The 16,524-nt window shown below is 45.7% G+C and overlaps 1 non-coding gene and 1 pseudogene across 1 annotated transcript; both read right to left on the reverse strand.

Moving 5' to 3' along the window:
- Positions 1 to 13,156: 13,156 nt before the first annotated feature.
- Positions 13,157 to 15,586, reverse strand: LOC147577800 (large ribosomal subunit protein uL16-like; annotated as a pseudogene).
- LOC112849135 (small nucleolar RNA SNORA70) lies at positions 15,351 to 15,482 on the reverse strand. Its single transcript, XR_003222564.1, has one exon. It is a non-coding gene; the product is annotated as a small nucleolar RNA SNORA70 (small nucleolar RNA).
- Positions 15,587 to 16,524: the final 938 nt, after the last annotated feature.

The raw sequence follows: 16,524 nt of genomic DNA on the forward strand, positions 1-16,524 counted from the left end.
TGTTTTTGTTTCTCATCCATGACTATCCCCTCCACTAGAATGCAAATTCTTTGAAGGCAAGGACATTGCTGGATCTCTAACTTCTGAGCACGCAGTAGGGGCTCAATAAACATTTGTTGTCTGAATGAACCAAAACATTTTGAGAGCAGGTAAAACAAATCGCAGAATGGCGTGCATGGAACAACTCCATTTTTGTTCACAATTTTTTTTGTTTTATTTTTTATTTTTGAGACAGAGACAGAGCATGAGTGGGGGAGGGGAAGAGAGAGAAAGAGACACAGAACCCGAAGCAGGCTCCAGGCTCTGAACTGTCAGCACAGAGCCCGATGCGGGGCTCGAACCCACGAACCATGAGATCATGACCTGAGCCGAAGTTGGACACTTAACCGACTGAGCCACCCAGGCACTCCTGAACAACTCCATTTTTGTTTAAAAAATGTTTGAACGCAGGAACAGAAAAATCTGTAAGACCACATATTAATTATCTTGAGGATTGGGACTGGGACTTAGATGTCGGTCATTTTCACTTTCCACTGTTTCCTTTTTGTTTTTGATGGGAGTATGGATTTCTTTAGTAATAATAAAAAAGTAAATATTTTTAAAAAGAATAATCACCCAAGGGGTACCTGGCTGGATCAGTCTGTGGAATTTGTGACTCTTGATCTTGGGGTTGTGGGTTCAAGCCCCACATTGGAGGTAGAGATCGCTTAAAAATAAAATCTTTAAGGGGCGCCTGGGTGACTTAGTCAGCTCAGCGTCCAACTCTTGATTTCAGCTCAGGTCATGATCTCATGGTTTGTGGGATTGAGTTCTGTGTCAGGCTCTTTGCTGACAATGTGGAGACAGCTTGGGATTCTCCCTCTCTCTCTCCCCCGCCCACACTTTGCTCTCCCTCTTTCTCTCTCAGTCTCTCTCTTAAAATAAATAAATAAAGGGGCACCTGGGTGGCTCAGTCGGTTGAGCATCTGACTTTGGCTCAGGTCATGATCTCACAGTTCGTGAGTTCAAGCCCTGTGTCAGGCTCTGTGCTGACAGCTCAGAGCCTGGAGGCTGCTTCAGATTCTATGTCTCCCTCTCTCTCTGCCCTTCCCCTGGCCTTGCTCTGTCTCTCTTTCTCTCAAAAATAAATAAACATTTAAAAATTTAAATACATAAATAAAAAGGAAGAGGAAGAGTCCCCATAGAGATCCCTCACCCCTTCCTCCATGTGAAGATATAACAAAAAAATACGTGTCTGTGAACTAGGAAGCGAGTCCTCACCAGACTCTGAATCTGCTGGTCCCTTGGTCTTAGACTTCCCAGTGTCCAGAGCTGTGAGAAAATAAATTTCTTTTTTTGAATGTTTATTTATTTATTTTGAGAGAGAGTGAGCGATTGAGCATGAGTGGGGCAAGGGCAGAGACGGGGGGAGACAGAGGATCTGAAGCAGGCTCTGTGCCAACAGCAGAAAGCCCGATGAGGGGCTCGAACTCAAGAACGGTGAGATCGTGACCTGAACCTAAGCTCCCCAGGCAGCCCAGAAAATAAATTTCTGTTGCTTATAAGCTATCCAGTCTATGGTATTTTGTTACAGCAACCCAGATGGACTAAGATAAACATGTATTTGTATAACTGAAAACAAAAAACAAGGGCGATGTGTAGGCTAGCTGGCTTACAACACTGAGCAGCCCGCCGCAGGCTCCCCTCTGGCCCACAAGGCAGGTGCCACTGCACCTGGCCAAGCCTATTTTTGTATCTTCCTCTCCCACATGCCACATGAACAGTGGAAACAGCATCTGACCACTGGGACCAGCAGTGGAAAAGAGACAATCTGCTTCAGAGACCAAATGCCTCCAACTCTATGCTGTCTCCTTACGGACAAGTGAGAAGCCCCTGCTGATCCCAGGGACTTGTCCCTGAGATCAGCCCGTCACCTCCCAACTTATGGACTTGTCCCTGGAGGCTGGGGTCTCTTCCCCTGGCTCAAACTTCCCGGGCTCCCAGTTCATACTGACTGCACACTCAGGACAGAGTAAACAAAGTCCCTGGAGGAGGACAGCTCGGTATGTTCTCTGAGCATTCTGGGGAGATAAGTCCCAAGTCGGGCTGTCTGTTGGGTGATTTATCTGCCTTATTTTCCCATGCAGGCTAGAGGGCACAGTGGTGAACTTCTCTTTGATAATGATCTCCCCAACAAATATAAATACAGCTGTGGGCAGAACATTAGGACTTCTTCCTGCCTTCGAGGAGTTGACACGTACCTCGAAATTAGGGTCCCGTAGAGACTCAGAGGGCTCTGGAATGCTTCCGTGGTTGGGGGTCGGGGGGACCGTGCTCCCAGTGCATTACCAAATGAAGAAATACTAAAATAGCTTTACAAGAATTATAGTACATTTTATAATTTTTTAATGTTTTATTTATATTTGAGAAAGAGAGTGCAAGCAGGAGAGGGGCAAAGAGAGGGGGGCAGAGGATCCAAAGCAGGCTCTGTACTGACAGCAATGAGCCTAATGGGGGGCTCAAACTCATGAACCTTGAGATCATGACCTAAGCCGAAGTCAGACGTTCAACCAGCTGAGCCACCCAGTGCCCCCCAAATTATAGTACATTTTAAATGTTTACATTAAGTAAATTAACCCTTTTAAAGACACACAAATCACAATGTGGTTCTGCTAATCAGAAGATGATGGGAATTTTATAGGGTGCCTGGTGGCTCAGTTGGTTGGGCGACAGACTTCAGCTCAGGTCATGATCTCACAGTTTGTGAGTTCGAGCCCTGCATCGGGCTCTGTGCTGACAGCTCAGAGCCTGGAGCCTACTTCAGATTCTGGGTCTCCCCCTCTCTCTACCCCCTCCCCTGCTCACGCTCTGTGTCTCTCTGTCTCTCAATAATAAATAAACGTTAAAAAAAAATTGAAAAGAAAAAAAGAAAATGATGGGGATTCTAAAAATACTCACGCACAACAGATCACAGGCTGTGTGGCCTGGTAAGGGGACACAAGTTGAAAGTTGTCTGCTGGGTGTCTTCTCTCACTCCTGTCTGGGGCGACAAGCCACAGCACATGATGGTTGGGTGCCTACCATTCTCTGTCACATCACACACCTACTTTGTTTTCGTCTCCACCCTTCTGTGCTGTAAGACCGGAACCTTCTCTGTCCAGTTCACTGCTGTCTGACACGTGGTAGGCCCTCCATAAATTTTGGTTCAATGAGTGGACATATGATATCCTCGTTTAGGTGAGATCAGGTGCATGTACATACACAATGGGATTTCGTGATAAGAAACAGCGCGTGATGGGTCCCAGGGAAGCAACTTCTACGATGGATGCCCAGAGCTCGGCACCAGGGCTCTACTCCCGGCTCAGCGGCTATCTGTTGGGTAAACTTGGGCCAAATGCCAGTCTTTCCCAAGGCTCAGTTCCCCTGTTGGTAACATGGGGGAGGGGCAGACTGGCAGATCTCTGGGGTCTCCCTGACCCTGGCATCGCATGGATTCGTGGAGGTGATACTTGGGCTGGATTTTCAGGGATGAGTGTGTAGGCAGAAAGGGGAAGGTGTTTTCCATTTCCACCTGCTCTTGTCTCTGAGAGGTGACCTCGTGGAGGGAAAATCTGTTCAAGAGACCGTTGCTAGATGGAAAAGCAAGGTTGGGAAGGGTTTATCTAGAATAATCTCATGTCTGCGAAAATCAATTAGTCCTGTTACTACATTTAGAAAAGGTTGAGGAATACATACCTCACTGTTGACAATGTTGACTTCAGGACAGAACGTTTGGGGGAAGTTTTATTTCTTGTGCTGTGGATTTATATAGTGCTCACATTTTATGTGTTATGCGTTTTATTTGTAATCCGTTTTTTTAAAAAAAGATTAAAACATAACCTCGTTGCATTGGATTGTTTTAAAATTTATGACACGTGCTTCCTTTTCCCTTTCTTCATAGAAAGTTCTGTTTTGTTTTTTGGAGGAGCCAAGATCATCAATTGCAGTAATTCTGCCGGGAGTATTTGAAATATCCAGGATTAAGTTGTCTTTAAGCTGAATGCCCCTAGATGACAGGACCCTGAGTGGATTTGAGGATGTCCAAAGGAATGTATGTGACATATGTAAGTTAGAAGGCATAATAAACAGTGTGCTTTTGATGCCCAGTTTAGGAATTATTGATTATGTGTCTTTCTCTGTCCCATCCCCTGGTCCACACCAGAGGAAACCACTACCCCAAATTTTGTGTTTAACAGTCCTTTCTTTTTGTTGCTATTTCTCTTTAAAAAATTTTTTTACGAGGGGCACCTGGCTGGCTCAGTCAATAGAGCATGCGACTCTTTTTTTTTTTAAGTTGATTTGTTTGAGAGACACACAGAGAGAGAGAGAGAGAGAGAGAGCACAACAGGGGGAGGGGCAGAGAGTGAGGGGAAAGGAGAGAATCCCAAGCAGGCTCCACACTGCCAGCACAGAGCCCGATGTGGGGCTTGAACTCACAAACCATGAGATCGTGACCTGAGCCGAAACCAACAGTCAGTTGCTTAACTGACTGAGCCACTGAGGTACCCTGCATGTGACTCTTGATCTCAGGGTTGTGAGTTCGAGCCTCACGTTGAATATAGAGAGTACTTAAAAAAAATTCTCTGGTATATTTATATATCCTTTAAAAAAAATTTTTTTTAACGTTTTTATTTATTTTTGAGACAGAGAGAGACAGAGCATGAACGGGGAGGGGCAGAGAGAGAGGGAGACACAGAATCAGAAGCAGGCTCCAGGCTCTGAGCCATCAGCACAGAGCCCGATGCGGGGCTCGAACTCACGGACCATGAGATCGTGACCTGAGCTGAAGTCAGATGTTTAACCGACTGAGCCACCCAGGCGCCCCATATATATCCTTAATGGATATATTTATGAACATTCATCAAGCCGTACGCCTATATAATTTGCGTACTTTTCTATGCATGTATCTATACATATGAACATCGATGAAATGTTGGCAACAAAAAAGTACAGGTGCTCAGGCAATTCTACCCTAAGACCAGGGTAGGAGGGACCCCTGCCCTGGGCTCTGCTTTAGAAGACCCTGCTCAGTATGGAGTCCACACAGCCCGAGGGATGTGCCCGTCCCCCTCAACACCCTGCAAAACCCATGACCCCCTTCTACCTTGGTCCGGGCACCCAAATTGTTATGAAGGTTTATTTGTCAAGATGGGAAGATAGAAAAATATTTTATTTGGCAATTTGTTAGCTTGATTTGTAGCTGTTACATATTTAGACCTCGTTAGGTGAATCTCCACTTGCACTCTTTCTTTTTTTGTTTTTTTAAGTAAATGCTACCCCCAACGTGGGGATCGAACTCACAACCCCAAGATCAAGAGTCACATGCTCCACCGACTGAGCCAGCCCGGCGCCCCTCCACTGCTACTCTTGTTCTAGGCCCTGCAAGTGTTAGGGGTGAGGCTGTACCTAAGGCCTACCCCCGGAGGAGACTGGGTACTAGGATTTTTCAAAAGCTCCTCAGGTGATTCCCATGTGCAGCCAGAGTTGACAATCTCGGTCTTAAGATATCTTTTGATTTGTTTTGGTGGAATTACTGCATCGATTCTTTCCTTTGTGGTCTGTGTTGCTTTTGTTTGTTGTTTTTTTGTTTTGTTTTGTTTTAATTTTTTAATACTTATTTATTTTTAAGAGAGTGAGTGAGAGAGAGAGAGAGAGAGAGAGAGAGAGCATGAGCTAGGAAGGGGCAGCAAGAGAGGGGGGACAGAGGATCTGAAGCAGTCTCTGCCCTGACAGCAGAGAGCCCGACGCGGGGCTCGAACTCATGAATGGTGAGATCATGACCTGAGCTGAAGTCAGATGCTTAATGAACTGAGCCACCCAGGCGCCCCTGTTGTTGTTTCTGCTTTTGCGTTTAATTTTAAGAAAGTCTTGTTTACCTTGAGCTCGTAACAATCATCCTATCTTTTTCTGTAAGTTGTAGGGTTTGGTTTTCACACTTAACATCTGGATTGATTTGTGTAGCAGGTAGTGAGATTAGTTCCATTGCACGTCTCTCCAAATGGGCTACAGATGATCCCAGGACCACTCCCCAGCTCACCCTTTGCGCAGGTTGGCAGTGCTGTTCACATCGTGCTGCGGGTCTACTCTGGGAGTCTTTCCTGCTGTGTCCAGTAGGCTTCCTTTTCCGTAATTAATATTCATGACTCGTGTGGTTTGTTTCATTTTCTCCGTAAAAGAAACCCCACTACTCTTAAGAAAGACTCTGAAACCCGTTCACCCAGATCTGTGATTGCTAATGGTGTTAAAATGACACCGCTCCCAAGGTGTCTCTGAATTTAACAGGGATCACACTTCAAGCAAAGGAGAGAAGTTCTAGCAGTGACATTTCAGCTGAGCTAGCCACTGAGTGGGGCGGGATGGGGGAGGAAGCCAGCAGCAGCACCCAGGAGCCCCTGAAATCATGCCACCTGGGAAGCAACCCCCGTTGGACATATAAGTCGATCCTGGCACACAGGTAAACATTTCACAGAACTGGGCAGGGGGAATCTGAGGAATTTGCTTACATCTCTAGTGGGTAGAAGGGGAGACTGGAGGGGGGGAAAGGCTAGAGAGGTATTTGGCTGGCCCCTGCCACTTATCCGGGATTCCTGGCATTGGAGGAATCTGTATCCATATGGAGTCATTGACCCTGAACCTTTCTTCAGGGCCAAATGCAGCCTTTGCAAGACAGAGTGAACTCTACTTAGAATGTCAGGTTTTTTTTTAGATGAATGACTGTCTCCCTTAGGGAAACAGAACACTAGACTTTTTGGACATTGAACGCCAGGGTTTAAGGAGCCTCTGTCACCCTCGGAACCAAATTCAAGTTTTAATTTTTTTTTTTATTTTTTAACATTTATTTATTTTTGAGACAGAGAGAGACAGAGCATGAACGGGGGGAGGGCCAGAGAGAGGGAGACACAGAATCTGAAGCAGGCTCCAGGCTCTGAGCTGTCGGCACAGAGCCTGATGCGGGGCTCGAACTCACGGACCATGAGATCGCGACCTGAGTGAAGTCGGACGCTCAACCGACTGAGCCACCCAGGCGCCCCAAAACATTTTTTTAAATGTTTATTTATGTTTGGGAGACCGAGACAGAGCATGAGCATGGGAGGGGCAGAGAGAGAGGGAGACACAGAATCCGAAGCAGGTTCCAGGCTCTGAGCTGTCAGCACAGAGCCCGAGGCCGGGCTCGAACTCACGGACTGCCAGATCATGACCTGAGCTGAAGTCGGCCACTTAACCGACTGAGCCACCCAGGTGCCCCCAAATTCAAGTTTTAGTTTCTTCCTTTATAGATTTATGGTAATTCTGCTTCCATCAAAAAGTTCTAATGAGCTGAAGTCTTGGAAAGGGCTTTGAAAGCGGCACAGCTCCTACCAAGTGTTAGCTGCATGGATGAAATGCCTGTCCAGCCCCTAGTTGAATGTCATCCCGAATGATTATGCTCCAAGCCTCTCCTGAGGGAGAAAAAAAGAGGTAATTGAGTTGATATTTTGTAATTCACTTACCCTAAATAACACTGGGCAAGAGCTGAATCACAACACGTGAATTATATAGCCTGGACATAAGATTGTTGGAAACATTCCCCAACATGTTTAGCCAAAATGTTGTTCGTTCCTCAGTGTTCTCCTTCTTGTGTATCCCACTCCCAGCCAAGGACAGACTCGGCCTTAAGGGAGAAGTAGCTTGAATTCAACAACATTGTATTTAGCATCTTTATTTTTAAGCGGATTTATTTATTTTAAGTAGGCCCCACACCCAATGTGGGGCTTGAATTCATGACCCCGAGATCAAGAGTCCCACGCTCTTCCGACTGACACAGCCAGTCGCCCCCTGTTTAGCATCTTCTTATATTCCTACATTGAGCCAGACCTCTTCAGGTAAGGAGGACCCCAGAACCAGAGGCCCGCAAGAGACCAAAGCAACAGTTGTCAGAGACGCCATGAAGTGGTTCAGGCATTAGACGAGACGATGTAGTAAGGGAATAAACATCAAGATTCCTTCCAGCTCTAAAGTTGGCGTGGATGAGTTCCTGCCCTCTAGAAGCAGACAATCTGGTTAGGGCGATCAGGCATGAAACCACATGAGTATGGGTGGAAAAAAAGGCCAAAATGAATGACAATAAAGAAACTGCTCTAAGACCTCGGAGTCCATAGGGGACTGGAGAGGGATACATTCTTGGAGGTGACTCTTGAAGTGCGTGGGGTGGGGGTGGGCCTGAAAAGCGGAAAGGGAGGGGAGAAGACAGCTGTGGGAAGAGGCTGGAATCCAATCCATCACATCTCTGAGGCAGATGCAAACGTAAATCAGAATTTCAGTCCTGAAGAAATTCCGAAATACCATCTTGGTGTCGGTCATGTGACATCTTCTTCAAGCTGAAACTGGTTGGTTCTGTGGGCAACGGGGCAAGCTGTTCTTTGTTTCAGGGCAGCGATCCACCGGAGTCAGGTGGAAACCCCACCCAAGGATGGCCCATTAGCGTCGTGACAAGAGTGGGTTTCTGGGAGGCACCTGGCTGGCTCAGCAGATGGAATGTGCAACTCTTGGTCTTGAGGTTATGAGTTCGAGCCCCATGTTGGTGTGGAACTTACTTAAAAAAAAAAAAAGTGGGCTTCTCGGGGGCACCTGGCTGGCTCAGTGAATGGAGTGTGCAAGTCTTGGTCTTGAGGTTATGAGTTCCAGCCCCATGTTGGTGTGGAGCTTATTTAAAAAAAAAAAAAAAAGAGAGTGGGCAGCAACATTACAATTGAAGGGAAGGACTATAGCTTGCTAGTCAGTGGGAGGTGGCTAATCCAACCAGGCAAATGCTCCTTACATTCTGGACATTGCTGGGGCATTGTAGAGCTCACAGGCACTCATACATATGCTCAGCTTTGCACGGTGCACAGCAGGGTCGTCATCCTCATATTGTAGATGAGGAAGCTGAAGGCAAATGATTTCCCTCTTACCTAGCAAGCCACAAGCTAGGCTGAGACCCAGTTTTCCTGACCCCTGATCAAGTGCTCATTCCTTAAAGAAGGCTGGCACATGGACCCCGAGTGGGGGGTCAGAACTCTGCAAAGCTGAGGAGTGGGGAAAAGCCTGCTTCTTCCTTCTCTCAGCCCACCTTTGCATATATAGTTATAAATACACCATTTTACGTTTCCAGACACAATGTCTGGGCCTCCACTCCTCTCCAAATCCACATTCAACTTTCTGTCACATCCTTGTTAAGATGTACTGACGATAAAGTTAAATAAGAATATCGCATTTGCGTGAGGGATGAATCTTAAATCAATGCGGGGTGCCTGGCTCAAACTCAGTCGGTTGGGCCTCTGACATCTGATTTTAGTTCAGGTCATGATCTTGAAATTCGTGGGACCGAGCCCCGCGCTGGGCTCTGTGCTGACAGCGTGGAACCTGCTTGAGATTCTCTGTCTCCCTCTCTCTCTCTGCCCCTCCACTGCTCAAGCGTACTCCCTTTCTCAAGATAAATAAGTATCTTTAAAAAAAGAAACAAGAAACAAGAACTGCTAGTGTTTAAAGCCGACCAGTGTGAAGTTGGCAGACGTCTTTTTTGGGGGGGTCAATGTGTCTTCTAATGTCCCTTCTATCACGCTGGAAGGGCATGTGTCTTCCAAGAAAAAGAAACAAACAGGAACTATAGTTGACTTTTAAATTTTTTTTTTTTCAACCTTTATTTATTTTGGGGATAGAGAGAGACAGAGCATGAACGGGGGAGGGGCAGAGAGAGAGGGAGACACAGAATCGGAAACAGGCTCCAGGCTCCGAGCCATCAGCCCAGAGCCTGATGCAGGGCTCGAACTCACGGACTGCGAGATCGTGACCTGGCTGAAGTCGGACGCTTAACCGACTGCGCCACCCAGGCGCCCCTATAGTTGACTTTTAAACGTGTAGAAGATTCAACCGGAAAGGCTCTCTGAGATTATCTAGTCCAGAAGTTGGCAAACTTTAGCCCTGGGCCAGATCTGGCTCACTGCCTATTTTTTCCTACAGCCTGAGCACGAAACATGTGTTTTGTTTTTTTTTTTTACATTTTTTTTTTTTTACATTTTTTTTTCAACGTTTATTTATTTTTGGGACAGAGAGAGACAGAGCATGAACGGGGGAGGGGCAGAGAGAGAGGGAGACACAGAATCGGAAACAGGCTCCAGGCTCCGAGCCATCAGCCCAGAGCCCGACGCGGGGCTCGAACTCACGGACCGCGAGATCGTGACCTGGCTGAAGTCGGACGCTCAACCGACTGTGCCACCCAGGCGCCCCTTTTTTTACATTTTTAAATGGTTCAAAAAATAATTGAAAGAAGAATAATGCTTCGTGACATGGGAATATTACAGGAAATTCAAAATTTCGTTTCCATAATAAAGTTTTATTGGAACATCTCCACACTCATTTGCTTACAGTTTGTGGATGCTTTTGAGCGACGGTGCCAGAGCTGAGTAGTTGCCACAGAGACAATATGGCTCATCAAGCCCCACATGGTATGATCTGGCCTTTTGCAGAACTTGGCTGACCCCTGGACGAGACCAGCAGCTCCCGTTCTGTTGGGGAATTGAGACACAGAGAGAAAAAAATGACTGGCCTGAGATCACACAGTCTGCCAATGGTCAATTGAGAACTCTTGGCTCCCTGTCAGGGCTCTTTTCACTACACTACCACATCAAAGCAGATAAGAAGCTTCTGGGTTTATTATGACAATGACCGCTTGGTCCTTAGCCCTTTTGTATGGCTTCTCTCTGCTCCTCACACACAGGCCTGATCTAAGCTTTAGAATGAGTGAGAAGGTGCAGGGAGGGACACCTCGGTGGCTCAATTGGTTAAGCAACTGACTTCGCTCAGGTCATGATCTCGCGGTCTGTGGGTTCGAGCCCCGCGTCGGGCTCAGTGCTGACAGGTCAGAGCCTGGAGTCTGCTTCCAATCCTGTGTCCCCCTCCCCTGCTCACACTCTGTCTCTCTCTCTAAAAAAAAAAAATAATAATAATAAAAATAAATAAATTAACATTAAAATATATGTATATATATATTATTTTAAAAAATACATTAAAAGAATGAGTGGCTGCATATGTAAACCTCAAGAGGGCAGCCCTGGCTAAGGTGACTCCAGAGTGCAACCTCTTATCCAAGAGAACCAAAATTGAATCACCATATGGTCCTGTCCCTAAAAAAAAAAAAAAAAGAAAGAAAAGGAAGGAAGGAAGGAAGGAAGGAAGGAAGGAAGGAAGGAAGGAAGGAAGGAAGGAAGAAAGAAAGGAAGGGAAAAAAGAGAATGGGCCAGAAGGGCCTGAATTGGTTTTGGTGATGATATACATACATATGAGTGCAAATGTAAGACACCTTCATTTCATTGTAAACAAATTGCCAAAGGTGAATTCAGCACACACAAAAAATCCCCACATCTAGCTCAGAAAAGCAGTCACAGGCTCCAAATCAGCTGCAAAAGAAAGATAGGCATTTCAGAGAGAAACACTCATACATTAAAACAAACCAAAACAGGGGCGCCTGGGTGGCTCAGTTGGTTAAGTGTCCGACTTCGGCTCAGGTCATGATCTCATGGTTCATGGCTTCAAGCCCCGCGTCGGGCTCTGTGCTGACAGCTCAGAGCCTGGAGCCTGCTTCAGGTTCTGTGTCTCCCTCTCTCTCTGCCCCTCCCTCATGCTCTCTCTCTGTCTCTCAAAAATGAATAAATGAATAAAAAAATTAAAACATAAAATAAAAACACTACTTTCTGGGTATTGGGGGAGCATGGGGAGAAAATTAGTTCTCCTACAGCCCTAGGGGCAGTTTTAAGTAGGCGAGGGGAGCTGTGCTCATGACCCAGATTTGTCCCTGTTCTGAGCGGGCTGAAGCAAAGGTTCCATCTCATTTGGGGAAGCCTAATCATAAAATGGGGCTACTGGGGCTCGCAGCCTAGTATCAGTGAGGTATTTATGAAGCGTAATTAATGTTTGCAGCGGGTCTGGGGATCCTCCCGATTAAAAGGTGGCCGGTGCAAGGTGCATGGTGGACGGGTGTTACTGTGAGGGCAGATCCATTCTGTGGAGGTCAACACTGTTGTTCTTTACCGAGGCAGCGGGAGACAGAAGTAGGTTAAGACCAGGTGGCACAATCCTTCAACGTGACCCAGAACAGGAAACCTGTAGAGGGAGACTATCACATCAGATGGTGTAGAGAAATTTCACCGAGAATGCGTAAATCTCCAGAGGCAGAATGGTTGGCTCGAGGACACCCAATCATGCCTAGAAGAAATCTGGTGGGGCTAATTGGAAAAAACACATATGGCAGTTCCGGCTTTACAAGGAAGGGGACTGAGCTGCATTACTCAGCAAATATCTTTCCTCAGCCTGAGCGTGACTTCTGAGATTTTCTGAGAACTGAGTATTTTTTTTCCTAGGTAATCCTAAAAGGCCCGGTGCTGGGTAACAGCAGGAACTAGGCTGGAGGTCTAATTAAGCATCCCGTATTACAACACTTAAAAACACTTATGGGATCCTGGTGAGTTCCTAATGTCTAATTCCTAAATTTAATCCTAAACTGCTCTGCTGAATCCTCTTGTATGACCATAGCTAATTATGTAATATCTAATCGCCAGTGATAATGATGAAAAATTGAAAATGATGGCATTGAGTTGATTTACTTCTCCTCGCAGATATTCTGTCAGAATCACAGAGAAGAGCTTCTCCTAGGGAATAAAACCTTACTTAGCGTGGGGTGCCTGGCTGGCTCAAGTCGATAGAGAATGAGGCTCTTCCTCTTGGGGTCATGAGTTCAAGCCCCATGTTGGGGGCAGAGTTTACCTAAAAAAATATATATTAAAAACAAACAGGGGCGCCTGGGTGGCGCAGTCGGTTAAGCGTCCGACTTCAGCCAGGTCACGATCTCGCGGTCCGTGAGTTCGAGCCCCGCGTCAGGCTCTGGGCTGATGGCTCAGAGCCTGGAGCCTGTTTCCGATTCTGTGTCTCCCTCTCTCTCTGCCCCTCCCCCGTTCATGCTCTGTCTCTCTCTGTCCCAAAAAAATAAATAAACGTTGAAAAAAAAATTAAAAAAAATAAAAACAAACAAACAAATCATAGCATATAGGAAATTGCTTTCAAACTCCAGGGCTCAAGTATATTACCTCCTGTAATCCTGGTAAGAAAATACACATGCACTGAATGGGATTTTTTTTTTCTTAGTTATTCTTATCAGCTAGAGCTTTGGTCCACATCAGTCCTACAATATGTGTGAAGATGATATAGATTTATCATGAAAATAGACTGGTGTACTTGGGTACCTTAAGAAATTCTCAGTAGTGGGGCGCCTGGATGGCTCAGTCGGTTGAGCGTCTGACTTCAGCTCAGGTCATGATCTCACAGCTTGTGAGTTCGAGCCCCGCGTCGGGCTCTGTGCTGACAGCTCAGAGCCTGGAGCTTGCTTTGAATTCTGTGTCTTCCCCTCTCTGCCCCTAACCCACTCATGTTCTGTCTCTGTCTCTCTCAAAAATAAACATTAAAAAAAAATTGTTTTAATAAATAAAAAAAAAGAAATTCTCAGCAGAAACATCAACAAATCTGAAACTTTATTGTTACCTGGAAAAGTAAATCCACATCCCCAATTTGTATTTATTTTGGAAATTATAATCTACCAAAAAACAAGGCAAAACAAAGGAAGGAAGAAAAGGAAAGGTAATACAATATTTATGTGCTCAGTATTATAAATGTAATTTGGAACTTTATGACACTCGTATACAGCTGGCTGACTTAGATGGTTTTGGGTTTTTTGGCCTTTTTATACTTTGTCAATTCTGTGACATTACACGGGTTAAAAGGCCAAAGTTGACAAGCTAGTTCATAGACACTTTAGGTTTTGCTCCATTCCTCTAAGGGAAAAAAAAAAAGTCTATGGGGCTCCTGGATGGCTCAGTTGGTTAAGCGTCTGGCTCTTTTTTATTTTTTTTAAATTTTTTAACGTTTATTTATTTTCAAGAGAGAGAGACAGAGAGCAACCAGGGGAGGGGCAGAGAGAAAGGGAGACACAAAACCCAAAGCAGGCTCCAGGCTCTGAACTGTCAGCACAGGGCCTGACACAAGGCTTGAACTCAAGAACCATGAGATCATGACCTGAGCCAAGGTTAGATGCTTAACCGACTGAGCCACCTAGGCTCCCTGAGCGTCCAGCTCTTGATCTTGGCTCAGATCATGATCTCACAGGTTTGTGAGTTTGAGTCCCGCATCGGGCTACGCACTGTCAGTGCAGAGCCTGCTTGGGATTCTCTCTCGCTGTCTCCTGGCCCTCCCCTGCTCACGCGCCCTCTCTCTGAGAATAAATAAATAAACTTAAAAAATTGTTTTAAAACGAAAAAAAAAAAGTCTCCGTAACAATGACCATGTTTCCACATTTACATAATGTTTCTCATTTAAGGAGTCAAAAAAAACCCAGTGAACTTTATCCTGACTCTCTTGAACATAAACACCTTGGATTTGAATCGCATTTCTCAGACTACAAAGCACTTTTTTTTACATCCATTCTTTGTTTTACTGGATCTTCAAAACAACTCTGTTTTTGAAATTAACTCGGCGAATGTTTATTGAACAACTACTGTTTGCCAGACATTAGGTTAGTTTAGTGGGAAAGCCACACAAAGATCTTGCCAAAAACGTTTAAGAGACATGACCAAGAATATGGGAAGTAAATCGAAACCTTTTGACTGGTGTGCTGTATCATCATTCTCATATTCAGTCGGGGAAAATGAAGCATAGATAACTTCCTGGTCCTGACACTGTCTCTTAGTGTATCGTGGCATTTCTTGTATAGACTTGTTCAACCACATCTGTTTACCAGCATTTTACATCCATGTATTACAGCTTCTGGTGTCTCGCTAGATGAACTATTTTTTTTTTAGATGAACTATTTCTATCAATTTATTATTTTTTTTAGATGAACTATTTCTATCTATCTATCAATTTATTATTTTTGGACAGGAAGGGACTAAGATCTATTGATGGGGCTGCCTCAAGAGGGGGCATTGCCAAGGTTCTCCAGAGGGCAGGGCAAGCCATTTGTTCAGAGGGCCGCCACTGCGGCTGTATTTGACCCCACAGCCACCTGGGGAGCTTTTCAGCCACGGTGTCTTTAAATCCGTCCACATTAAACTGAGTAAAACCCCACTCCTTGAAGATGTGGATCTGCCAGCCACCAGGGAACTTGAACTTGGCCCTGCTTAGAGCTTGAATCATATGCTCCTTGTTCTGCACCTTGGACATGATGACTGGGCCAGTGTGGACCCTGGTCACTGTGCCCTGAGGCTTTCCAAAGGTCCCTGCGTACGTCTGGAGTCTAGATTGGAGATAGCCTGAGATCAGACATGAATGTCCACTGTCTCCAAGGTCCCTTAAGGCAAATCATACAAGCAACACTCTGCCCACACTACCAAAGAGGCGACTGTTTACAGCCTTGCACACTGGCCCCCATGGGGAAAGCGCATGTTCCGTTTAATTGGCTGAGACAGATGAACCATCTTATATTCCTACCCAAAGCCAGTTCCTTCCTGTATGCAGTCCTTCTCCCCTACCTAAGAATCTGCATCCGGTCAAACTCTCCCGCCCACATCAGTTATCCACCGTATAAGCACTGGTATAAAAGAGTCTTGTAATTTCTTCCATCTTAAAAACAAGCAAACTTCCCTAGATCCCATTTTCCCCAGCCACTCTTCCCTCACCAGCTACCTCTCCCTTTTTCTGTTCTCCTCTTACAGCCAACTCCTCCCATTCTCTAATTTAAATTTTTTTTTCAACGTTTTTTGTTTATTTTTGGGACAGAGAGAGACAGAGCATGAACGGGGCAGGGGCAGAGAGAGAGGGAGACATAGAATCGGAAACAGGCTCCAGGCTCTGAGCCGTCAGCCCAGAGCCCGACGCGGGGCTCGAACTCACAGACCGCGAGAGCGCGACCTGAGTCGAAGTCGGACGCTTAACCGACTGCGCCACCCAGGCGCCCCTAATTTAAATGTCAATCAAGTATTTATTGAACAAATGTAAGGATGGTTCACACAAACATAAGGAAATTCAAATATCCAGAAGACTTGTCACAAAAAACCCCAAAACTGGTTCTGTTTTTCTTCAAAAGGCAGAACTATAATCAATGGTTAGAAACATCCAGCATGGGGCACCTGAGTGGCTTACTCCGATTAGCGTCTGACTCTTGACTTCGGCTCAGGTCCTGATCTCATGGTTCCTGAGTTTGAGCCCCGCATCGGGCTCTGTGCTCACAGTGCGGATCCTGTCTGGGATTCTCTCCCTCTCTATTCCTCTCCAGCTTGTGCTCTCTTTCTCTCTCTCTCTCAAAATAAATAAATAAAGTTAAAAAATCCAGCATGATATTTGTACAAATAATTTCATTTTCTCCAATATAATAGATGCTATACTTTTAAAATTTATTTTTAGGGGCGCCTGGGTGGCGCAGTCGGTTAAGCGTCCGACTTCAGCCAGGTCACGATCTCGCGGTCCGTGAGTTCGAGCCCCGCATCAGGCTCTGGGCTGATGGCTCAG

The sequence above is a fragment of the Puma concolor genome, chromosome C1 (genome assembly GCF_028749965.1).
Source record: "Puma concolor isolate L17-30 chromosome C1, mPumCon1.1.hap2, whole genome shotgun sequence".
Taxonomy (NCBI): domain Eukaryota; kingdom Metazoa; phylum Chordata; class Mammalia; order Carnivora; family Felidae; genus Puma; species Puma concolor.